The sequence below is a fragment of the Stenella coeruleoalba genome (assembly GCF_951394435.1).
Source record: "Stenella coeruleoalba genome assembly, chromosome: 11".
NCBI lineage: Eukaryota > Metazoa > Chordata > Mammalia > Artiodactyla > Delphinidae > Stenella > Stenella coeruleoalba.
Window position 1 is genome coordinate 12693784 of NC_137157.1, and position 25173 is coordinate 12718956.

The window sequence follows — 25173 nt, forward strand, 5'->3', positions numbered from 1 at the left end:
GTGGGGTGTTAAAGTCCCCTACTATGAATGTATTACTGTCGATTTCCCCTTTTATGGCTGTTAGTATTTGCCTTATGTATTGAGGTGCTCCTATGTTGGGTGCATAAATATTTACCATTGTTATATCTTCTTCTTGGATCGATCCCTTGATTATTATGTAGTGTCCTTCTTTGTCTCTTCTAATAGTCTTTATTTTAAAGTCTATTTTGTCTGATATGAGAATTGCTACTCCAGCTTTCTTTTGGTTTCCATTTGCATGGAATATCTTTTTCTATCCCCTTACTTTCAGTCTGTACGTGTCTCTAGTTCTGAAGTGGGTCTCTTGTAGACAGCATATATATGGGTCTTGTCTTTGTATCCATTCAGCCAGTCTGTATCTTTTGGTGGGAGCATTTAGTCCATTTACATTTAAGGTAATTATTGATATGTATATTCCTATTCCCATTTTCTTAATTGTTTTGGGTTCGTTATTGTAGGTCTTTTCCTTCTCTTGTGTTTCTTCCCTAGAGAAGTTCCTTTAGCAGTTGTTGTAAAGCTGGTTTGGTGGTGCTGAACTCTCTCAGCTTTTGCTTGTCTGTAAAGATTTTAATTTCTCCATCAAATCTGAATGAGATCCTTGCTGGGTAGAGTAATCTTGGTTGCAGGTTTTTCTCCATCAGTTTAAATATGTCCTGCCAGTCCCTTCTGGCTCGCAGAGTTTCCGCTGAAAGGTTAGCGGTTAACCTTATGGGGATTACCTTGTGTGTTATTTGTTGTTTTTCACTTGCTGCTTTTAATATGTTTTCTTTGTATTTAATTTTTGACAGTTCGATTAATATGTGTCTTGGCGTATTTCTCCTTGGATTTATCCTGTATGGGACTCTCTGTGCTTCCTTGACTTGATTAACCATTTCCTTTCCCATATTAGGGAAGTTTTCAACTATAATCTCTTCAAATATTTTCTCAGTCCCTTTCTTTTTCTCTTCTTCTTCTGGAACCCCTATAATTCGAATATTGGTGCGTTTAATGTTGTCCCAGAGGTCTCTGAGACTGTCCTCAGTTCTTTTCATTCTTTTTTCTTTATTCTGCTCTGCAGTAGTTATTTCCACTATTCTTTCAGGTCACTTATCCGTTCTTCTGCCTCAGTTATTCTGCTATTGATCCCATCGAGAGTATTTTTAATTTCATTTATTGTGTTGTTCATCGTTGCTTGTTTGCTCTTTAGTTCTTCTAGGTCCTTGTTAAATGTTTCTTGCATTTTGTCTATTCTATTTCCAAGATTTTGGATCATCTTTACTATCATTATTCTGGATTCTTTTTCAGGTAGACTGCCTATTTCCTCTTCATTTGTTAGGTGTGGTGGGTTTTTATCTTGCTCCTTCATCTGCTGTGTGTTTTTCTGTCTTCTCATTTTGCTTATCTTACTGTGTTTGGAGGTCTCCTTTTTGCAGGCTGCAGGTTCGTAGTTCCCTTTATTTTTGGTGTCTGTCCCCAGTGGCTAAGATTGGTTCAGTGCGTTGTGTAGGCTTCCTGGTGGAGGGGACTAGTGCCTGTGTTCTGGTGGATGAGGGTGGATCTTTTCTTTCTGGTGGGCAGGTCCACGTCTGGTGGTGTGTTTTGGGGTGTCTGTGGACTTATTATGATTTTAGGCAGCCTCTCTGCTAATGGGTGGGGTTGTGTTCCTGTCTTGCTAGTTGTTTGGCTTAGGGTGTCCAGCACTGTAGCTTGCTGGTCGTTGAGTGAAGCTGGGTGTTGGTGTTGAGATGGAGATCTCTGGGAGAGTTTCGCTGTTTGATATTACGTGCAGCTGGAGGTCTCTTGTGGACCAGTGTCCTGAAGTTGGCTCTCCCACCTCAGAGGCACAGCACTGACTCCTGGCTGCAGCACCAAGAGCCTTTCATTCACATGGCTCAGAATAAAAGGGAGAAAAAGTAGAAAGAACGAATTAGTAGAAGTAGAAAGAAAGAAAGAAAGGAGGCAGGGAGGGAGGGAGGGAGGGAGGAAGGAAGGACGGAGGGAAGGAAGGAAAGAAAGAAAGAAGATAAAGTAAAATAAAATAAAGTACGATAAAATAAAATATAGTTATTAAAATAAAAAATATTAAGAAAAAAAATTTTTTTAATTAAAAAAAAACCACACAGATAGAACCCTAGGACAAATGGTGGAAGCAAAGCTATACAGACAAAATCTCACACAGAAGCATACACACTCACAAAAAGAGGAAAAGGGGAAAAAATCATAAATCTTGCTCTCAAAATCCACCTCCTCAATTTGGGATGACTCGTTGTCTATTCAGGTATTCCACAGATGCAGGGCATATCAAGTTGATTGTGGAGCTTTAATCCGCTGCTCCTGAGGCTGCTGGGAGAGATTTCCCTTTCTCTTCTTTGTTCTCACAGCTCCCAGGGGCTCAGCTTTGGATTTGGCCCCGCCTCTGCGTGTAGGTCGCTGGAGGGCGTTTGTTCTTCGCTCAGACAGGACGGGGTTAAAGGAGCCGCTGATTCGCGGGCTCTGGCTCACTCAGGCCGGGGGGGGGGGGGGGGGGGGGGAGGGGCACTGCGTGCAGGGCGGGGCTGTGGCGGCAGAGGCCGGCGTGACGTTGCACCAGCCTGAGGTGCGCCGTGCGTGCGTTCTCCCCGTGGAGTTGTTCCTGGTTCCCGGGACCCTGACAGTGGCGGGCTGCAAAGGCTCCCCGGAAGGGAGGTGTGGATAGTGACCTGTGCTCGCACACAGGCTTCTTGGTGGCGGCAGCAACAGCCTTAGCGTCTCATGCCCGTCTCTGGGGTCCCTCCGCGCTTTCAGCCGCGGCTCGCGCCTGTCTCTGGAGCTCCTTCAGGCAGCGCTCTTAATCCCCTCTCCTCGCGCACCAGGAAACAAAGAGGGAAGAAAAAGTCTCTTGCCTCTTCGGCAGCTACAGACTTTTCCCTGGACTCCCTCCCGGCTAGCCGTGGCGCACTAACCCCCTGCAGGCTGTGTTGACGCCGCCAACCCCAGTCCTCTCCCGGCGCTCCTACTGAAGCCCGAGCCTCAGCTCCCAGCCCCGCCCGCCCCGGCGGGTGAGCAGACAAGCCTCTCGAGCAGGTGAGTGCTGGTCGGCCCTGATTCTCTGTGCGGGAATCTCTCCCCACTTTGCCTTCCGCAGCCCTGTTGCTGTGCTCTCCTCCGCGGCTCCGAAGCTTTCCTTCTCCGCCACCCGCAGTCTCCACCCGCGAAGGGGCTTCTAGTGTGTGGAGACCTTTCCTCCTTCACAGCTCCCTCCCATTGGTGCAGGTCCCGTCCCTATTCTTTTGTCTCTGTTTATTCTTTTTTCTTTTGCCCTACCCAGGTATGTGGGGATTTTCTTGCCTTTTGGGAAGTCCGAGGTCTTCTGTCAGCGTTCAGTAGGTGTTGTGTAGGAGTTGTTCCACGTGTAGATGTATTTTTGATGTATTTGTGGGGAGGAAGGTGATCTCCACGTCTTACTCCTCTGCCATCATGAAGGTCTCCCTATTCTATACTTTCTATTCAACCTTCCTCCCATGCTGGGCACCCAGGGATTCTAAGGACTGGATGTTGAACACTTCAGCCTAAGAGGATGTCCCAGGGATCATCTCCCTAGAAGACAAAGGCAGCTAAAATGAAAACAAATGACTTTATTTTTTAATTCTGTCACTCAGTCACTTCCTCATTTTCCCGTTTACATAAGACACACTCATCAGACATGTAGTAGATTCTACTTCCATCATTCAGTTTACTCACCTGCAACATGGGATCCTATTAGAATCCAACTCTCTGGGCTGTTGTGAGGATTCAGTTAAATGATGTACATAAAACTCTTAGCATAGAGCCTGGAAAGAGAGTGTGTGCTTACCAAATGGTGGGTATTATTAGGTGTAGTATGTATGAGGTTCTGTGATGGGCATTGGAGCTACAGAGAGATCAGGCCATCTCTGCTCTAGGAAAGGTCTCATTGAACAGCAAAAATGATAAAGTATTCATAGAATCATGTTCCAGCTCTGATGGGAGTACAGAAGAGAGAGTGACTAATGCAGTGCGGGTCAGAGCTGTTTTCAGAGAAGGGGGCATATTTCAGTGGGGTTTTGAAGGATGGATAAGAATTCACCATGTAAAGGGAGGGAAGGATTTTCCTGAAGAGGGATCAGCATGTATGAAAACACAAAGGTTCATAAGAAATCTCTCTTGCTTCTTGCCCTCTCTCTGCAACCAAGCACAGCTGAGCTTTGAATTTCATACCTCATCACGATGTTGATCATACGATGTTGGCTGGCCTCCTGCCAGGCCTGACCTCCCTGGTGGACCCATAAGGCTGCCCCCACAATCTCAAGACCTGTCAAAAATAGAACCCTTGGGGCTTCCCTGGTGGCGCAGTGGTTGAGAGTCCGCCTGCCGATGCAGGGGACACGGGTTCGTGCCCCAGTCCGGGAAGATCCCACATGCCGCGGAGCGGCTGGGCCCGTGAACCATGGCCGCTGAGCCTGCGCGTCCGGAGCCTGTGCTCCGCAACGGGAGAGGCCACAACAGTGAGAGGCCCGCGTATACCGCAAAAAAAAAAAAAAAAAAAAAAATAGAACCCTTGTACTTGTTCTGAAATTTGATCTGGAAAAGGATGCCTGGCAATGGGGATGAATCTGGGGGGTCTGAAGAGGGGGATTGCTTTCCAGTAGTCTGTGATTGAGTAAGGGACAGAGGCAATATGGGCACTCAGACAGGGCTTGTTCTAAAGTCATAGGACTCCTAGGACTTACTCCTGGTGCCCCCCCTACTCCCCAGCCTCTCATTCCTCCCGCTAGGGACCCTTGCCTTCATTCATTCTTTAATCACATTCTAGGCGCCAGAGATTCCTATAGGTGCTTGACACATGAGCCAGACAAAGTCCTGGTCCCTATGCAGCTTCCATTCTAATAGGGATGTCAGAGAGTAGCCAAGTCCCTACCCCCATGGAGCTATTTTGAGTGGAGGTGACAGATAATGAGCAAGTCGGCCATGTCAGGGCCAAGCTCCATGAAGGAGATAAACATGGAGTGGTAGCAAAGGAGGAACCACTCTGGTCGGCAGGGAAGGACTGCAAGCACATGACCTTGACGGGATCTGCAGGATGGGGCAGGGAAGCACCTTCTGGCCAAGCTGGTACCTCTGGGTAGAGCAGCCTTGGGCTGTGCATCTTAGGAGACCGGCTCTGCACACAGGATGCAGGAGACCCTCTGTCCCCGACTTAGTGACTTGGATTATCTTTAGTGCCTTCTTGTCCCAGCCTGCGTGGCTCACTGGGATCTCGTCTACTGTGTCACCTTCTTCAGTGTCCAGGGACAGTTCGTGGGTCACTGTCCCTGGGAAGCTTTCTTTGACCCCTGTCTCTCCACCAGGCAGAGTTTGGCCCTTCTCCACCCTCAGAGGACCTTTCCCAAACACAGCTATCGCATTACACCCACGTGATGCGGGATGCGTGCTGGCTGGCGTCCCGGCCAGTCCGTGAGCATCTTGAGGGCAGAAATGGTGCTGGGTTCACCCCTGTTGCCTGGTACTTAGTCAGACACACAGGAGGTGCCGGACAAATATCTGTTGCTGGAAGCATAAGTGATTTAGTTCCCTGAGGGCAGCAGCCCCATCTTCTAACCCCGAATCCCTCCATTGTTCCTCCACCACTGCCCGCACAGTGCCTGGTGCAAACTGAGCCCCGATAAATGCTTGTGGAATAAATGATTATTTTCATTACTCTATCAGTCACCACAGGCTTCCTTTAAATAACACATATTCTGGTGCATTTAAATGTTCATTTATAAATAATTAACCATGTCACCAGGAAGTTTGGAGAGAAGAGACATACAGGGTAAGGAGGGGCTGGCAGAAAAAAGTTTTTATGACAAGATTAGCAGGAATAGTGGAGAGGAAAGGCTTGGGCTTGATGTCCTGGGCACCAGCCCCTAACTAGCTGCATGACTGCAGGCTCTCACAGCTGTCTGCAAACAGAGATCATCTTTTTGATTTAACTGTATCTCAGGGTGCTTGCAGGATCAGATGTATTCACCAGTCTCCTAGGACTGGGGATACAAGAGTGCATGGGGTAGACGAGCTGTCTTTCAGGGGCTTATCATCAAGTAAGTTAATTGTGGTAGATTTCATACTGGTGGCTCCCCACGTGGCCTCACTTCCTAGTGTTCATGCCCTGTGTAGCCTGTGTCCTTGTGACTTGTTTAGGCCAATGGGCCATCAGCGAGCATAATCGAGTTAAAGGATTGACACATACGTGCACGCTGGGGTTTCTCCTCTCAGACCCTCACTCTGGGAAGGCAGCCATTGTACTGTGAAAGAAACTTGGTTAGGCTAGTATGTGATGGGAGGCCACGTGGACAGAGCCCTGGAGGATGAGGGCGATGAGAGTGACGCTCAGCTCAGCATCGCTCCCAGCTAAGCTCCTACTGAATACAGAGAGACCTCAGCTCCTCCACGTAAAGCAGAAGAACCTCCCAGCAGAACTCAGTTGACCCCAGAATTGCAGAAGTAATAAATCATGGTGGTTTTAAGCACAAAGTTACTATTGAGAACAAATACACATGAAAAAGCATTATTACTGTGCTATTGCTGGCTCTAAAATTCATTTCTAGAGGAGCTCAGGGCAGGTGGCTTAACCCAGAGATGATTTCCAAGCCAACTAGGAATTCTTAGTTGTTGGAAATGATTTGGACCATTTTCTTCTTTGATTTCCTGACGGCTGGGAATGCAGTTTTAGGAAACAGAAGTAAAGGTACTTTAAAAGCTGAAAAGTCGTAAGCTCCAAGCCTGGGTGATAAATTAATAGGGGAGACGCTTTGTGGAGACCAAGGTGGGAATATGCTGTGGTCCCCTCAAATCCTAGTGGGAAGCCCCTGCTTACACCACACACATAGAAGGTAGGGCATGTGGTGTCACTCTGGCCCTGGCTGGCCTTTGTCCAGTAGATGGATGCTCACCTCCCATCTTTAGGGTGGGCCCGGGGTCAGCGGGAGGCGGTGGAGGAGGCAGCCAGCTGGCGCCCTGGGGATTGGAATGTCTGGCTCTCGCACCTGCACCGAGGAAGGAACTTGCCTTCCTGCCCAGCAGTGCAGACCCGCACTCAGAGATGTGGGTTTTCAGCTCCAGCACCACGCCTGCATTCTTCAAGATCCTTTAGGCCTAGTTTTTTCTCTCCTCTCAGTAGCAGCTTCCTTTTAGGCATGGCCTTTAAGCCCTCTCTCCCTGTGAAACAGCCTGGGCTTTGCGAGGCATGAGTTTAATGGGAAGGGACTGCGACCGCATTTAATCCTGGCCATCCAAGGATGTGAGTGACGGTTGGTTTTGTGCACTAATCTGCTTAATCAGCACATCTCCTGGAAGACCTAGGAACTGCTGGGAGGGTCGTGAACGCGATTAGGGCGGCTGGGGTGCTTTGCTGTTTCAGACTCGACTGTGTACAAGGCCCATTCAAGTGCTCTGTGTACTGTACACTGTTCAATTCTCGCCCGTCATTCAAAATGGATGTGATGATTGTTGTATTGCAGATGAGGGAACGGCCTTAGATCAAATAACTTGCTCAAGGTCACACAACTAACAAGTGATGAAGTGAGGACTGGAACGTCTGCCTGACTCTTTTCTTGCAAATCTGGTCACTGGGACTCCAGGGTCATCAACACATAGAATCTGAGCATGGAAGGGCCCTTGGAGTTCACATGTCCATCCTTACCAGTGGCTGGGCAACGTCCACAGACATAATTCTGGTGTGATGGGGAGCTTACTACCTCACCAGGCATCTGGCTCCTTTGTTTCACAACTTACTCTGACAAAGTTCTTTCTGTTGGATTGAATCTCGTTCCTGGGCCTTTCTCCTAGCAACCTAATTCTGCTCCTGGGGCCTCCTCCCTACACAGCCTTTCAGAGACCGAGGCCTCGCTGCCTCTGCTCCCTGGCCTTCTCCTGGCACCCTAGCCTTCTTCTTTAACTCCCCATCTTCTCTGTTATAGATGAAAGAGCCTGCCCACAAAGGGCTGATTCATCCAAAGGGCTGCGCTGAACCCCAGGGTTGAAGGAAGCATTTCTAAGGTGCAGGAACCAGAGTCCGCCTGGCAGGGAAACTCTGTGTTTAAACAGCAAAATTCTCATTTATTCCGCCTGCCTGATGGTGTACACACAGCTAGTCAGTGGCAGCGGGGGACTTGGGACAGGCGGGTTTGATGCTGAGGCTTGTTCACCTTGCCCCTGTCCCCAGCAGGACACCTGCAGGAAAGTCCCAGCCTCTCTCGATGGCGCAGGAACAGGACACCACTGCTGGGTCAGTGCCCTCTGCTGAGGAGCTTCTGGGCAGAGCTCTCCTGGAGAATGCCGGCTACGTGCGCCTTAGATTCCTAGACACTATTCAACACAAAGAATCCTTGCTTTTTCTTTTGTTTTGGGCCGCACCGTGCAGCATGTGGGATCTTAATTCCAGGACCAGGGATTGAACCCACGCCCCCTGCAGTGGAAGCGCGGGAGTCTTAACCACTGGACCACCAAGGAAGTCCCACAAAGAATCCTTTCTGATGGGCCCCTGAGAATGTGTCTGGTGGGATTTTATGCTGACAGAGGGCAGGGTGGAGTGAGGGACACTCCAGAGGGTTAATAACCTGCTGTGTAAAAGTGGGCAAGACCCCACGCTAGGGTTAATAACCTGCTGTGTAAAAGTGGGGAGGACTTGCTTCCTCCTCTGCAGAAAGGCGGCTTTGGGCCAGATCCATGGCTTTCTAGTGGCTGCCGGCCTTGCTGAGACCCCAGACCTGGACACCACTGTTCATTTGGTCTGGGCAGAGGTGTGGACACTGGTAGTTTTTTAGAAGCTCCTTGGGGGATTTCAGTGGGCAGCCAGGCTTACGAACCAGTGGGCTGGATAATAGTAATCTCTTTTTTGGACTTGTCAAAAGATTGGGAGTTTACCCAGTTTCACAAATGTTGTCTCATTTGATTGTCACAAGGAGAGGTGGGGAGGATGGGGATTCTGGGCTCCACTTGGGAGATGAGGACATTGGTGTTCAGAGAGTTTAAGTGACTTTCTCAGGGCCGCAGAGGAAATACAGCAGAACTGAAATTCAAATTTAGAAATTCTGATTCCAAATCCCGGGCTCTTTTCATAACCTCTTCCAGCTCTAGCAGTTGTGTACCATCCCCTGCTAAATCACCTGGCATTCTCCAGGACAAGGCTTCTACTGTTCAATAATAATAGTAATAATGATGATAATAATAATTTATAGTTTACTAGGCACCCACAATTCGTTGGGTCCTCCATGGGCTTGTTATAATTCTCCCAGCAACGCTGCCAGGTGTGTATGTTACCCTTGGATTCACAGATTAGGAATTTGAGGAACAGAGAGGTTTAGAAATTTGCCCCAGGTCACACAGCTGGCTCGTGGCCGAGCTGGAATTTGAACTTGATTTGTCTCATTGGGAAAGTTCATGTGCCCTCCCCTGCGCCACATGGCCTTGCTTCTGAAGCCTGGCAGGATTCAAGCCTTTCTGCTGTCTGCCCACAGAGCCTCTCGCCTTGGAAACGACTGTCAGTAACTCCTGGGTATTGATGGTTTTCCGCCCTCCCTGCCAAGGCTCGGCTGAGTCCCGTGGCTGAGATTCAATGACACAAAAGAAAAGACAAACAAATTAAAAGAGGAGCAGGGCTCTGTAAACAGCTTCTTTAATGACTCTGAGGACCAAGCTTGCCTCTCTCCTTTGGCGCAAGCACCTGCTGGCATCTTGGATGCCTGGGTTTTCTCACAGACACCAGCAGTGTGTTAAGTCAGCACGGACGGGCAGGCGTGGCTCATGGCGAGTGGACAGTCCTTAGCGCAATGCACAAACTGCTCTAGAAGGACCCTTAGGGTAGGTGTTGGAATCCAGAGATTCCAAGGAGTTGGTGATATATCAGGCTCCCTCTCCGGGGGAGTTTGTTAGAAATACAGATTCCAGAGCCTTACCAGAGATGCTGGTTTCAGGGTGGGGAGGTGGGGAGAATGGGCCCAGGGATCTGCATACTAAACCGACCTCCCCAAGGCGATGCTGATTCAGCTTGTTCCCAGCCAACTTGGGTTGGGAACCCCAAGTTCTTCCTGACTTAGATAAAAGCTCAAAGTGGGGAGTGACTTGCCCAGAGTAACAAGGCAGGTTTGCAGGAAAGCTGGACTCCTCACCCAGGGCTCCCATGATGACCTCCTCCTATCTTATTTTGGGAATTTAGTCTGTGATGTCAGAGATCCAGGTACATTAGTTTGCTAGGGATGCTGTAGCAAAGTACCACAAACGGGGTGGCTTCAAATAGCAGAAGTTTATTCTCTCGGTTCTGGAGGCTAGAGGTCTGAAACCAAGGTCTCAGCGTGGCCCTGCTCCTTCTGAAGCCCCTTGTGGGGGGCGGGCAATCCTTCCTGCCTCTTGCAGCTTCTGTGGTGGCTGGCAGTCCTCGGTGCTCCTTGCCTTGCAGCTGCCTCACTCTGATCTCTGCCTCTGTCATCACGGGACCTCTTCCCTGTGTGTCTGTGCCCAATTTTCCTCTTCTTATAAAGCCACTAATCACTGGATTTAGGGCGCACCCTGATCCAGTAAGACCTCATCTTAACCAATCATATCTGTAAAGACCTTTATTTCCAATAAGGTCATATTCTGGGGTTCTGGGTAGACATGACTTTGGTGGGGTGGGGGGGACACTATTCAACCCACAACACCAATTAATACACTCATTCACCCCCAACTCTCCAAATAGCAGGACTCTTCCCAACCTTCAGGTCTCAGGGAAAAAGCCACTTCCCCAGGGAAGCCCTCCCTGACTACTCCACCTACACTGAGGGCCTCTGGCCCAATTATTCTTCATCACAGCCTCCTACATGCTTCCTTCACAACAATGTTGCCATTACCTGTCTACACCCCCAGACCTGAAACTCCTTGAGAACCAGAACTGTGTCAGTTCTGTTCTCCAGGTGCCAACGTAGCCCTTCTTATGTAGCCAGTGAATGCTTGAAGGAAGGAAGGAGGAAATATTCACCAGGCTCTGGTCCAGCCCTGCCTCTACCTGCTGTGTGACCTCGGGAAATCTCTGAGCAGCCTGGCACCTTAGTAGCCTCCTCTGTAACAGCGGGAATCTCTCTGAAGACCCATTATTTCGAGAGGAGTTTGCCACTGTTTCCATCTTCATGACAGATGCCGCCCCCCCCACACCCCACCCCGTGTTCAAAAGCCCCTCCTAGTAGATTTCCTGTCCTCCCAGCCTTTCCCTCGCGGCCTCTGTAACTTCATTTTCCATTCAACTAATTTGGATGATTTTGCTTTTCTCAGCATTTATAAACACTCTCCTTTCCCCTCCCACCTCCCCTCCTCACCCCCCAACCAGTTTTTTCCCTCCCTCCCATCTCTGCTGTTATGAAAGGAGGGTCAGGTGCTTGCAGTACACAGTGAGTCTAATTACCCAGGAAAGTAATTAACATTTCTAATAGAAACTGCCACTGCTCATTGTCATTGGGACCACAGAAAAGCAAGAAGGTAAAAGAGTTTGTAATTAAAGACTCCTTACTGTGGGGTCCCCATTCTGTTCTGCAACTAATAAGTCTTGTGCTGGGGAATGAACATACTGAGTTTCATGGAGACAGACAGGGCTCTGCTGGAAATACTCTTACTGGTTTTTTTTTTTTTCTGTTCTGCTGAATTTCCCTCTACCTGTGGGACTCCATCTTCTGGCTTCATGCTCCTCTCTTAGAAAAAGGCTCATTTCCGAAGCTGTGACCTCAAGGATGACTCAGGATAGCTTGGAAATGTAAGGCTAAGTAAACTGGCTAAAGATTTGGGAGGGAGTGCAGGAGGGGGTGGGCAAGAGCTGTTGGGGAGGCCATTTGGGGTCTGGGGTGAGATGAACAGGATGGGGTGAAGTTGGAGTTTCATTGCTCCTAGCTTTGTTGTATAATCTGGGCCAATTACTTACATTTCATCCTGACTTAACTGGATCAGGACACTGGTGTTTAAAGCTAAACTATAATAATTCTTGTGCTTAGTTTTATTGAGCACTTGCTATGTGTCAGACTTTTGTGCATCTCACGTATTAACTCATTTAATTCCTTAGCAACCCTATGAGTTTAAGTATATGCATATACCCATTTTGTGTATGAGGAGACTGAGGCATGGAAATGTTAGGTGACTTGCTCAAGACCATGCAGTCAGTAATCAGGAGGGCTGGATTCCAGCCCAGGTCCTCTATCTCCTGGATTTACTTGTTTGTTACCAGCAATGGGTGCTGCTAAGAGTTACATATCTCTGACCTGTGTCTCTAAAGGTGTTGGGTAAGAGCCAAGGTGAGATTTCTAGTTGCTCAGGCTGATTTCTGAGAAGCCAGGTCAAAAGAGATGTAGATGCTAATCTGAGAGTATGAGGTGCTATTCTAGAAACCCACAGGGCGACAGCAGTGGGATGTAGAACAACGGAAACAGGCTCTGAGGCCAGGGAGGACCTTACTAGCTGTGCTGCTAGCTGTGCTACTTTGGGCAAATTAATTTACTTCTCTGAGCCTCAGTTTTTCTCACCTACAGGATGGGAAACCTTATAAAGTGGTTGTGATCATTACGTGTGATAATCTTGATAAATGCCTGGCCCATAGAAGGTGTTCATTAAATTGCAACCCTGTTCTCCATCTTTATGTCTCCTCCTCTTCCTCATTTAATATCCATTCAAGCGTTGAAAATCATTTGCACCAGCTTGGTTATGTGAATTGCTTTGATGTTTGGGTTCCACATAAGTTAAGCGAAAGAAACCTTCGTGACCATATCTTTGCATGCAAGTCTTTACTGAAGCATAATGAAAATGTTCCGTTTTTATAACAAATTGTGACGGGCGATGAAAAGTGGATACTGTACAACAATGTGGAATGGAAGAGATCGTGGGACAAGTGAAACGAACCACCAACAACCACACCAAAAGCTGGTCTTCATCCAAAGAATGGGATGTTGTATATATGGTGGGATTGGAAGGGAGTCCTCTATTACGAGCTCCTTCCAGAAAACAAAACGATTAATTCCAAGTACTGCTCCCAATGAGACCAACTGAAAGCAGCACTCGATGAAAAGCGTCCAGAATTAGTCACCAGAAAACACATAATCTTCCATCAGTATGACGCAAGACTGCATGTTTCTTCGATGACCAGGCAAAAACTGTTACAGCTTGTCTGGGAAGTTCTGGTTCGTCTGCTGTATTCGCCAGACATTGCACCTTTGGATTTCCATTTATTTTGATCTTTACAAAATTCTCTTAATGGAAGAAATTTCAATTCCCTTGAAGACTGTAAAAGGCACCTGGAACAGTTCTTTGCTCAAAAAGATAAAAAAGTTTTGGGAAGATGGAATTATGAAGTTGCCTGAAAAATGGCAGAAGGTAGTGGAACAAAAGGACGAATGTGTTGTTCAATAAAGTTCTTGGTGGAAATGAAAAATGTGTCTTTTATTTTTACTTAAAAAACCAAAGACACTTTTTGGCCTACCCAGTACTGACAGTGCTATTTTAAAAACATTTGTTCATTCATTCACTCATCAAAGACCTGGAGCATGGGTTGCCATGGTTGGCTTTTGGGTCCTATGGTTTCTGTTGCAATTACTCAACAGCAGTTGAAAGCAGGTCTAGATGATATGGAAAAAATGGGTGTGGCTGTATTCCAGTAAAACTTTACGGACACTGAAATCTGAATGTCGTATATTGTGCAAGTGTCATGAAATATTAAAATTTTTTTCTTCAATTATTTAAAGAGGTAAAAACCATTCTTGGCTTGTGGGTTGAAAAACTCAGGTGGTGAGCCGAATTTGGCCTCTGGGCTGTACCCTTGGTCTAGAGTCACTCCTGAGTGCCTGCCACACTGTAGACTGTCAGATATCTTTTTTTTTTTTTGATGTGGACCATTTTTAAAGTCTTTATTGAATTTGTTACAATATGGCTTCTGTTATGTTTTGGTTTTTTGGCCGCGAGGCATGTGGGATCTGAGCTCCCTGACCAGCGATCGAACTTGCACCCCCTGCACTGGCAGGTGAAGTCTTAACCACTGGACCGCCCTGGAAGTCCCAGACATCTGTAAAGACCCCTCCTCAGTGTGTCATCTCCTTTTCTCGTCTCTGCAAGCCAGTCTCCCTGATACAAGAGAGTCACAGCCAGGGGGATTGGTTCTGTTGCCTCTGGAGATGCATAAGGAGGAGGTAAACCTGGGGAAACATCACCATGGCTATTGGCAGGACTTGATACATAAGTTGCAGGACCCAGTGCAAAATACAAATGCAGGTTTTTGTTCAAAAATGAAGAATTTCAAAACAGCAATGGCAGATCATGAAACCAAATACAGCACTCATGTGACTGCACAGGTCACAAACCCGCCTGGCCATTTCTGGCCGTTGGCTTTGAGCTTGTTTTCTTGTATGTTAAAAAAACTTGAGATATCACCTCATGCCTGTCAGAATGGATATTATCAAAAAGGCAAGCAAGAACAAGTCTTGGCAAGGATGCGGAGAAAAGGGAAAACTTATGCACATTGGTGGGAATGTAAACTGGTGCAGCCACTGTGGAAACCAAACCAAACAAACACGTAGGTACAGAGAACAGCATAGTGGTTACCTGAGGGGGAGGGAGACGCAGAAGGTGAATTGGGTAAAGGGGGTCAACTGTATGGTGACAGATGGAAATTATATACTTGGGGGTGAGCATGCTGTATACAAAAATCAAAATATAGTTTTGCACACATGAAACGTATAATGTTATAAACCAATATTATCTCACTAAAAGATAAATCTAAAAAATTAAAAAAAACTAGTTAATAAATCTTCCTCCCAGAGTTATTTTAAGGATTGAAGCGAACTAATAAATGCCAGCCTTTCTAGTGTGTTTCCTGTCATGTAGTAGGTGAACAAGAAAAGTTTCAGGACACGTCCTGGCATTCTGTTTTACCACGATGCTTCTATTGCTGGTAATTTTAATGCCACCAGCATCAACACAGTGGCAGGTTTGGGCAAAGCAGAAGCCCAATGAAGATTTGCACTTCCATTTTTAGCAGTTTTCCCGAAGGCTAAGACATCTGTTTGAATAGCTGGTACCAAGTGAGATGTTAGGGATTTGGGCTCAACTCAGAATAATTTGGAAAGAGCACACCTGGTCTTCCATTTGTATTTCTGTCTTTTTTTGTTCGGTCTTATGATTTATATCTTACAAATCTCTCTGTGCATTTTTTTCTTCCCCTCCTTCTGTTGCTGTTTGCCCAGATTATGGAAGGGCAGTGTAGACACTTATCCCTTTCAGGAAAACTGTTCCCCTCCCGCAGGCCGGAACAGGTGTTATAGAAATTCCTGGGTGACTGCTTTCCAAACAGAACTGAATCCTTTCTGCCCACGGCTTCCATCAAAGTTACTGGTTGGAGCAGTGACTTTTTGTGTGGGAGTTAGGAGCTATTTCCTGGTATTTAAGTAAAAGTGGACAGAAATAACTCATTTACTAATATGTTTGATTGTAATTGACAGGTTTATTTCAAATATTTGCTAAGTAACTTAATATTCATTCTAAAAGAGCTAAGGTGAGAATTTTTGACTTACAGAGAATGAATTTCCCAGGTGAATCTCAGAAGGTTAATCTTGGAGAACGTTCCTTACTTAATTTTTATAGGATCTACGCGTGCTTGGCAGTGCTGTAATAAGGGGTGGCGTGCATCAATCCATCTCATGAAAAGGCAGAGAGGGTAACTTCCAAAGTGCTCACTACTTTGAGCACTAAACTCAAAGAATAATCGGTGTTATTTCTTCAGCATTTATTATGTTCCATGTGCTTTATATGCATGGAATAATTTACATAACCACCTAATTTAACTCTCACGTGTGACCTATGGTCAAAATAGTACTATTATTACTTCTGACAGGTGAGAAAGATAGAGATTTGTCTAACACATGGTGAATTGAGATGGGAATACAGGTTGTTTTTTTTTTTAATTGAGGTGAAATTCACATAACGTAAACTTAGCCTTTTTAGAGCGAACATTTCAGTGACATTTAATGCATTCACAATGTTGTGCGATCACAATCTCCTTCTAGTTCCAAAACATTTTTGTCAACCCCTCCCACCAGCTCCCGGCAACCACGAATCTGTGTTCTGTCTCTGTGGATTTAGGCTGGTCAGTTTTTCATTATAACATGACACTAATAGCTAGGATTTATTTAGTGCTTCCTGTATGCTGGGCATTGTGCTGGAAACTTTGCATATGTGAATTCTTTTCATCCTCTCTACCCGGTGCAGAAGGTACTGTTATTACCTATGATTTTTAAAATCATCTCTAATTTACAGATAAGAAAATGGAGGCACAGAGAGGTCCAGAGAGTCATCCAAGGTCACACAGCAATCAAGGGTCAGACCCTGGATTGGAACCCTGACAATCTGTCTCCAGACTCCCCATCTCAACCAAAGATATGCACTCCCTTTTTGTGATCTCATCCCTTTCACTAGGGTGGGTAGCATTCCCAGCAAATCCACAGCCTGTGCATTGTAGCCCATACACACAGCACAATTCAGTGCTGTAGCCCTTGGTGTCCGGGTAGACTGCCTCATTCTCTGATTTTAACCTGAATCTTAGCTCCAGCTGTAAGGCAATATGCTAAGAGCTGCGATGGAGGGATGTACAAAGGCTCGTGGAAGCCCAGAGAGGGGAGAGGTTTGTTCTCCCAGCGGAGCCCAGAGAAGCATCTAGTTCTCTCCTTTCTGTGTTCCTTTACGCAAGAATCACATTCAAAGCAACCTTTACATATCAGAGAAAAACAAAGATCTTATAAAGTCAGGTTGGATTTTAGTGGTGGGTGAGAGCCATGCAAATTGCCTTGGTTCTGCCACTGCTATAGCTGTGTGACCTTGGGCTGTTTGCTTTACCTTTCTGAACTTTTGTTTCCTCATCTTTAACATCAGGGCATTTTGACCTGCAAACATATAAAGTTCCTGGCATAGCCTAAGGCTGCATTAAATGTTCTTAGTAGATATTTTGATGTCCTAATTAAGACCTATTCTCAGGAACAGAGCTGATAAACTTCTTCATCTTAAGGTATAAATAACAAGAACAACAATTAATAGTAATCTTTATCTATTAGATTTATAATCTTATGATGTGCCAGGCACTGTTTTAAGCGCTTCACCTGTATTTTGTTTAATGACTGGGAATACACTGCTTTTTAAAACCAGGTTTTTTAAAAAAAACAGAAACAAAAACAGCTGAGTCACAGTTCACAAACCAATGCTCTGTGGGGAAACCTAGTCTCTTGATTTGACCTGTGAAAAGTAAAACAAAAATAGGAAGCCTCCATAGTCAGCTAGGTTAGGGACACCCTGCATACTCTGTCCCTGCGGAATCCAACTTCGCAGCAGCCTGGGATCACCAAGGGATCGTTTCTGTATATCTATGCTTGACCCCAGCTCCAGACATTCTGGCTTAAGTGGTCTGGTTGCACTTGGGCGTATGGATGTTTTAAAGCTCCTGGGTAGGGACTTCTGTTCTCTCCCTGTCTTGAGTCTTCAGTGTGCTCAGTGGTACATCAAAGCTTTGAAGAGTTCACTAAGTTTTTTAAAAAATTTTTTTATTGGAGTGTCATTGATTTACAATGTTGTGTTAGTTTCAGGTCTACAGCAAAGGAGGTCATTACAGAGTATTGAGAAGAGTTCCCTGTGATATACAGCAGGTCCTTATTAGTTATCTATTTTATATATAATAATGTGTATATGTCAATCCCAATCTCCCAATTTATCCCTTTTAAAATTTGTATTTCCTAATCATAGTTTTGTTGGAACGCAATCAGATAATAAGTTGGAAAGCCCTCTCTCTTTCCATCCCTTTCTTCCTTCTCTGTAAAAAATTATGATCGATTTAAAAGATACGTGATGCTCCCACCTTGCCGCTTTACTTTTTGGATCTCATCTCCTGCCTCCCCCTCTGCCCTGGGGCCCCGCCAGGCACTCTCCCACCCTGAGCTTTTGCACCTGCCATTGTGCTTTCCCTTTTCCGTGGCTCACTCGCTTCTCCCTGCCCCTTTTGACTCTTAGGTCTCCTTTTCATCCAGGTCCTTTCTGGCTTCCTGCTTTATTACCTCTCCCCCCTTTTCCAGACACCTCTACTTCCTATTGCCCTTCCTTGCTTTACTTTTTTCTCCATAGTATTATCAGCCTCTAACAATCTAATATATCTCACTCACGTATTTGTTGTCTGCCCATTTCACTAATGTCAGTTCCAGATGATGAGGCTTTGGTCTCATTCACAGCTGTGTCCCCAGCACCTAGAACAGTGCCTGGTATGCAGCAGGTGTGCAATAAATACTTGTAAAATGAATGAATGAAAAGTATTGAGAATCAAATTACAAACAGCTGTGTATCCAGCACCCAGTATGAGTGTTGGCATTTTGCCTTATTTCCCTCAGTTCTTTCTTTTCTAAAGAAATAAAATACTCTAGATACTGTTGGAGGCCCCCGGTCCGCCCGGTCCCTGTCCCCTTCCTACCTTCCAAGAGGTGACCCTACTCTGATTTTGCTGTGTAGTCTTCAGGGCCATGATCTTATATATATATATATATATATATATTTTTTTTTTTTTTCCGGTACGCGGGCCTCTCACTGTTGTGGCCTCTCCCGTTGCAGAGCACAGGCTCCGGACGCGCAGGCTCAGCGGCCATAGCTCATGGGCCCAGCCGCTCCGCGGCATGTGGGATCCTCCCAGACCGGGGCACGAACCCATGTCCCCTGCATCGGCAGGCGGACTCTCAACCACTGCGCCACGAGGGAAGCCTGATTTTATATTTTTATGTGTGTATCCAGGATTGTTCTGGGGTTTCAAAATTTTATATAAACTGAATACCTAATCTTCTACAATTTGCTTTTTTATATCAACATTATATTTTATTCATGATGATACATGCAAATTTAATTCACTCACTTTAAGATTGGTGGAGAATTCCATTTCCGTTGTATGATTATACCATAATTGATTTACTTTTTCCCCTTTAAATAGATATCTAGGTAGTTTCTAATTTTTTGCTGTTATAAACAATGCCACAGTGAACCCACTTGGACACATCTTTTGTGCACATGTGTGAGAGATTTTTTTTTTTAGATTTGGGATGTTGGATGGCTGGGTCTTAGGGTATGTGCATCTTCCAATTTACTAGGTGTTACTATATTTCTCACCAAAGTGGTTGCACCAGTTTATGTTCCTCCCTGTAATGATTTTTGCCTACCTGGTAGGGGGTGAGTTGATACAATAGCTTGTTGTTTACCTCTCCCTGGCTTCTGGTGAGGCTGACCTCCTTGTCAAACGTTTATTGGCCATTCAGGTGAATGCATCTGTGAATTGTCTTTTGATGGCCTTCATCCATTATTGTTCTGAGTTGTTTGTCTTTTTGTTATTGACTTGTAGAAATTCTTTATATATTCTGGACACTAGTCTTTTGTCAGTCACATGCTTTGCAAACATCTCTCAGTCTAAAGCACTTTAACTTTGATTATACTGGCTTTGTTATACAGACTGTGTACATTTTAATGTCAGAGCATGTTCTGTTACACAAAATGAAGGGGGTGAGTGGTAGAATTTCAGGCATCAGTTTGTCAGGTGATGGGGGGAGGAAAATGCAGTGTCTGAGGCTGGGACCTTTACTGCAGCCTCCATTACACTACTATAAAATCTCTTTGACTCCCAAACCCTAATGTTTGTGAGGACAGTGCTGCTTCTCACAGTGGGTCCCAGACTATTTCTTTGTCTGAAAGGCAACCTGCAGTACTGTACCCCATGGAAGCCAGCAACCTCAGCAGCTGCCTTTGCTGCAAAACCACTGTACCAATTGCCAAGCCTGCACTTGGCTGACTTGCAGAAATGGACCAGTTTTCCTTTTTGATATGTTTGTGTGATAGAAGGAAACAGCAAGAGGGAGAGATGGAAACAAAACGGACCCAAGTTTGTACTGAGTTGTACCGGGTTGTACAACAAACACGGTCCTTTCCCACCACTTCTGAAGGTTCAGACAGCCACGCACGGCAGGGACCCTCTTCCATGGCAGGCAGACCCCGGTTCAGATACCTCCTTTAGAACCTAGAACCCTGATGATTTGGGATACCATATCTTATCATTTAGTTTTTCCTGTGTACCAGGTTACCCCCAAACTTAGTGACTTAGTGACAGAGCGTGATGCAACAAGCCAGCCCCGTTACTCTGCTGGGAAGGAAGTCGAGGGATGAGCCAGTCCTGGGCATTGAGACAACTGGCTTCTTACCCTGATTCTGCTACAAGGTGGTCATGTGACCTCCAATGAGTCTACAGCCTCTTTGACTTCATCCTCCTCATTTTTCAAATGAGGCCTTCAGGCTGGATGAGGTGTTTTCGAGTTCCTATGGTTTCAAGAACATTCTGCCATCCTGACCAACATTTACAATTCAGCTACCCGAGCAGGAGGCAGTACAGTCAATGCCATTCTTATTCCTCCTCAGGTTCAGCTCATGAGTATCAACAAGAACCCAGAGCAGCACCCCAATAGATAAATGATAATAATTGTGATTATCGACAATGTGATTCATACCTTGCTATGTGCTTTGCAGTTATTAATCCAAAACCTCCCTACTACCTGGTGAGGGATGTAGTCATCCTAAGATTTGTCTCCAGGGAGCACTGTTCCTGTGTTCTTTGTGCATGGTCCTTGCTGGAGTACCTCTCCGGAATGCATCTACCAAGAGGACCTCTTGGGTAGTTGGTGACCCTGTAAGCATTATAAGCTGCCCCTTCTAAAGATGGGAAGGCAGCTCAGCATGATTCAGTAACTTCCCTGAGCACCTACTCATTATTGGCGGTAGAGGAGGGGGCTCAGGATTCTAACTCCAAAACCTGAGCCTTTGCCAGAACACCAGGCTGCCATCTACAGACCAGAGCAACTTCTTCATGGGAGGGGAAGTGGGACTGGGGACTGGGGAGATCTGGGTTTGCGCCCCAGCTCTGTGACTGTGAGCAGGTCAATGAACTCCTCTGTGCCTCAGTTTCCCTATCACCGAAATGGGGCCATACTCATTTCTATTCCATAGGCTTACCTTAAATGAGGCAATGCGTGTGCAGTGAACTCAAGGCACAAATGGAAACATCTTTCTCCGTGGAGGAAAGCTGCTGAGCGCCTTTCTGAGAAACCTGCTCCCCAGTGGCAGACCAAGTGGCTGGTGACCAGCACAGCCTTTTGAAGGGGGTCGTCTTTTCCAACAGAACATGACATAGCCCTGGGGAAAGTTGTTTTAGTTTCACTTAGTTTGATTTATTATTGATAATGCTGGAGATAAATTAGGATCATTAAAATAAGAGGCTGCCTTCTGCAGGCTGTTTTGAATTCCGAAGCTGTCTGCACTGCATTTGCTGGGACTGGAGTGAACACGTGTGTGTCTAGAGGAGGAGAGCCCTGGGAGAGCGGGCGGCGGGAAGCCCTATTGGGAAAGTCTGGGCAGCGAGAGAGGAAGCACAGTATGGAACTGGGTCTTAGTGGGTTGTGGCTGTCATTAACAAAATACCATAGACTGGGTGGTTTAACCCACAGAAATTCATTTTCTCACAGTTCTTGGAGGCTGGAAGTCCAAGACTAAGGCACTGGCTGATTCTGTCCCTGGTGAGGCATCTCTTCTTGGCTTGTAGACAGCCACTTTGGGTTCACATGTCTTTTCCTCCGAGTACCCAGGGCAGTGAGGGGAAGGGAGAAGTGGGGAGAGAGAGAGAGGGAGGGAGGGAGGGAGAGAGAGCGAGCGAGCACTCTGGTGTCTCTTCTGTTTTTTTTTGTGTGTGTGTGGTACACGGGCTTCTCACTGTTGTGGCCTCTCTCGTTGCGGAGCACAGGCTCCAGATGCGCAGGATCAGCAGCCACGGCTCATGGGCCCAGCCGCTCTGCGGCATGTGGGATCTTCCCGGACCGGGACACGAACCTGTGTCCCCTGCATTGGCAGGCGGACTCTCAACCACTGCGCCACCAGGGAAGCCCTGGTATCTCTTCTTATAAGGACACTAATCCTATTGGATCAGGGCCCCATTCTTATGACCTCATTTAACCTTAATTACCTCTAAAGGCCGCCATCTCCAAATACAATCACATTGGGAGTTAGGGCTTCAACATGTGAATTGGCGGGGGAAGTCACAGTTCAGTCCAATGCACATTGCCTTCCCACTCCTCCAAGAAGCGTGCAGTGACTGTTAGTACTGTAAAAAGGATAGTTGTCAACACCTTACTTGTTATATCCTCAGAAAACATGAGGAGGTTTTGTATTATCATTAATATTCCCCTTTTAAAGATGAGGGGACTGAGGTCCAGGGAAGGAGAGTCACTGGCGTAAGGTCCCCAGCCGGTGAACGGTGGAGCCACGTTGAGGATGTTGTATGCATGACCCCTTGTGGGACTCATTGTACCTTGTCAGTTTCAAGGGTGGCAAAATGGAAAAACACTTTTGAATCAACTTTGGGTTAAATACTACCTCTATCACTTATAAGTGGTGAGATCTTCAGCAAATTATTTGCTTTCTATGAGTGTATTTGTATCACTTGTAAGCGGATAATAGTACTGCCCTTACACAGTCTTGTTGGGCTTAAATGAGATAAAGTATGATGATTACTTAGTCATCACGAGTACTGGTACTTAATGAGTACTAGCATATCATAGCCACTGAATCAATGGAATCATTTACTTGCAGGTAGTCCCAGGAGAGGGTATGATAAAAATCATTCATACCAAGGTATAAATGACAAAGAAGGATTTTTGAAGTAGTCTGATAATTTTAGAGAGAAGTTGTGTTTTTTAATCTTTGCATAGAATGGACTCTGGCAAGGGCAACCTGGATCTTTGTAGACCAGTTGTCCAAAAAATATTGTTCAGTACCTCCTATATGTTAGGCACTGTGCTGGGACTGGTGGGTAAATGCAGAAAGGACTAAGATTTAGACAATGCCCTAGAGATACTGAAGCCCAAATCTGCCCTTTTCTCAGAGTCTCCCTTCTCATTACATGGCATTACTTCTTACCCAGTTGTTCATGTAAAACATGGAGGAAGTTACCCTTGATTATCAGGTGCTGTCAACTTCAAACCATGTCCCAAATCCACAGACTCCTTACATTTCTGTGCCTCAGTTTCTTCATCTGTAAAATAGAGTTAATAATATTACTTATCCTGAGGGATACTGTGGCATTAAATGAGTTAATATATGTAAAGTGCTTAGAATAATGCCTGATACTTTGTAAGCAAGCACTTTGTGAGTGTTAACCTTTATTAGGATGATGTTATCTCAAAAGGCTCTATAGGATCAGGTCTCTGGCTGCCTCTCTGCCCTCACCTTTCTCTATTCCTTCCTTCCCTCGTATGTCCCAGCTACACTTTCCTTCTTGTTTGACCTTGAACATGTTAAGCACACTCCTGCCTCAGGGTCATTGTACTTGATGTTCCCTTTCTCTGAATGCTTTTCCTGTAGCTAGGAGGCTTCTTCCCTCCAGGTCTCTGTGCAACTGTCACCACCTAAGGAGTCCTTCCCTGATGACACCCCTGTCAACCTATTCCCTTGCCCTGACTTCCTTTCCTTAGTAGTATTTATCACTACCTGATAAATGTGTTATCTCCCTATTTTGGTTATATATTGATACATCACAAACCAGTCCAAAATGTAATGTCTTAAAACAACATCAATCATTTTATTATTTCTCATGGTTTCTGTGGGTCAGGAATTTAGGAAACGCTCAGTGGGGTGGTTCTGTCCTGGTGTCACTCATGTGGTTGCAGTCAGAGTGCGGCTGGAGCAGCAGGGGCCTGGAGCAGCTGGGACCTGGTCTGGCATCTCTGTCTTTTTTATTTGTAGGCTCAGAACTTCTCCACATGGGCTAATTTGAGCTTCCTTACAACATGGCAACCTTAGAATGGTCAGGCTTCTTGTGAGGTGTCTCCAGCACAAGTGTTCCAGTGAGCTGGGGAGAAGCTGCATTGACTTTTATGACCTGGTGTGGAAGTCACATTTCATCACTTGCTCTTTACGCTATTGACCAACCAATCATTAAATTTGGATCATGTTCAAGGTGAGGGATATAGACGCTACCTCTTGTTGGGAAAAAGGTCAAAGAATTTGAAACATGACTTAAAACTGCTAGATATGAGTTCCATAGGGACAAGAACTTTGCTTTGTTCATTATTGTATCCCTGGCACCTCAGACGGCATCTGGAACATAGGGAATGTCCAATAAATCTATAGTGAATGAGTAAAACAGTTAAGAATGTGCTAAAGTTCAAAACTCAAAAGTTATTTTACCTCCATGGTTATCCACAGTCTTAACAATCCATTAAACCAACTGCTAAGCATATAGAAGAAAAGATGTTAATTAAGCATGAGGAAACAAACTTAATTTAAAAGACAAAATGCAATGTTACCTGCTAGACATATTCCAGGGACTTATTTTTGGAGGTTCATGTCTTATTCATCTGTCTCTTTTATTTCTTTTTTATTTCTTTTTTTAAACATCTTTATTGGAGTATAATTGTTTTACAACGTTGTGTTAGTTTCTGCTGTATAACAAAGTGAATCAGCTATATATACATATATCCCCATATGTCCTCCCTCTTGCATCTCCCTCCCACCCTCCTTATCCCACCCCCTAGGTGGTCACAAAGCACTGAGCTGATCTCCCTGTGCTATGTGGCTGCTTCCCACTAGCTATCTATTTTAAATCTGGTAGTGTATATATGTCCCTGCCACTCTCTCACTTCCTCCCAGCTTACCCTCCCCACTCCCTGTGTCCCAAAATCCATTCTCTATGTCTGCATCTTTATTCCTCTCCTGCTCCTAGGTTCTTCAGAACCTTTTTTTTCTTTTTTAGGTTCCATATATATGTGTTAGCGTACGGTATTTGTTTTTCTCTTTCTGACTTACTTCACTCTGTATGACAGACTCTAGGTCCATCCACTTCACTACAAATAACTCAATTTCGTTTCTTTTTATGGCTGAGTAATATTCCATTGTATATATGGGCCACATCTTTATCCATTCATCTGTAAATGGACACTTAGGTTGCTTCCATGTCCTGGCTATTGTAAACAGAGTTGCAATGAACATTGTGGTACATGACCCTTTTTGAATTATGGTTTTCTCAGGGTATATGCCCAGTAGTGAGATTGCTGGGTCATATGGTAGTTCTATTTTTAGGTTTTTAGGAACCTC

General features: G+C 45.6%; 1 long non-coding RNA gene across 1 annotated transcript in view; it reads left to right on the forward strand.

Annotated features, from left to right (window-relative positions):
- The first annotated feature begins 2632 nt into the window (after window positions 1-2632).
- The window catches only part of LOC307194938, a 280712-nt gene continuing 258171 nt past the window's right edge, over window positions 2633-25173 (forward strand). The window contains exon 1 of the long non-coding RNA XR_013830667.1: window positions 2633-3060. This is a non-coding gene — a long non-coding RNA (uncharacterized lncRNA). The remainder of the gene's footprint in view (window positions 3061-25173) is intronic.